The sequence below is a fragment of the Haplochromis burtoni genome, unplaced genomic scaffold (genome assembly GCF_018398535.1).
Source record: "Haplochromis burtoni strain Fernald_Lab_line unplaced genomic scaffold, NCSU_Asbu1 Contig_304, whole genome shotgun sequence".
Classification (NCBI taxonomy): Eukaryota; Metazoa; Chordata; class Actinopteri; order Cichliformes; family Cichlidae; genus Haplochromis; species Haplochromis burtoni.
In genome coordinates this window covers 490012-491091 of record NW_024582665.1, presented here as the reverse complement: position 1 = coordinate 491091, position 1080 = coordinate 490012, and positions in this window count along the sequence as shown.

The window sequence follows — 1080 nt, the reverse complement described above, 5'->3', positions numbered from 1 at the left end:
ACACGAGCAGCATGTAATGGCTGCCACGCTATACTCACACACCCCCTAGGAGACTCCCCCCCTAGTGGTGCTATAAAACAATAAGGGTTGTTACATCACCCCCCCAGCAATTAGAAGGCTGTCCTGAGCCGGACCCAGGTGACCCCTCTCCTGCTACCCCCTTTCACTATACATAGCTACTTCAGGTAGTAAGCAGGCTGTGGAGGAATTGTTATACACCCTTATAGCATTGGTACAGTCAAAAAACAAAGTTAGTTCTTGAAGCAAACAATATAAAACATGCAGTGTTACTGGCTAGTCATCCTCTGGAGATGGTCCCAGACAAGGGAAACAGTCAAACATACAACACAAGCGGTTGCTCAAATCAGTACAACAGAAAACCAAAGGCTCTCATGGGCTGCGATGACGAGGGTTCAGTGGAACAGAATAAGTAATCACCATTTATGAACAGAATAATTACATTACATACATCTTGCATGAAACCAACCCTCAGTCAACCTCAAGTTTGTTCGTATGATAACGGTTAGTCCACCTGGTACCCGTCCAACCAGCGGTCATTACGGGGCACCGGCGGGGTTGGGGAGATGGCCGCTCTCCCGGCTCTCCCGTAGCTCCATGATCCAAACACTTCAGCAGGCTCTTTTGTAGCTCCAGCCAATCCTGTAAGCAAACTCGGGGCTTCTCGACCTCTGCTTCCAAGTTTTCCACTTCAAGGTTGAGGTAAAGAGGTGTAGAGTGAGGGATGATGTACTTTGTCAGGCCAGGCGCCTCAGCATCCGGGTCGCAGCCATCTTCCTCACTTCCCGTGTCTGCGTGGGACGCCATTTTAAAAGTGTGGAAACAACTCGCTCCCACAAAAGTTATGGCGAAGTGAAAAGAGCGTTCACACACAGTACATAAGCACATATATCAGTCAGACAGAGAGCGTCCATGCACACTCTGATGCTTCAATGCTTCACACAAAAAAACACGTCCCTCTGAATGAACACTGAGTCAAAGTCACTGTAGCCTTAGCCTTAGCCTTAGCACCGCCTATGTCGTAATAGGCAATTCATGATGAGAAAGTAAAATAAATGTACA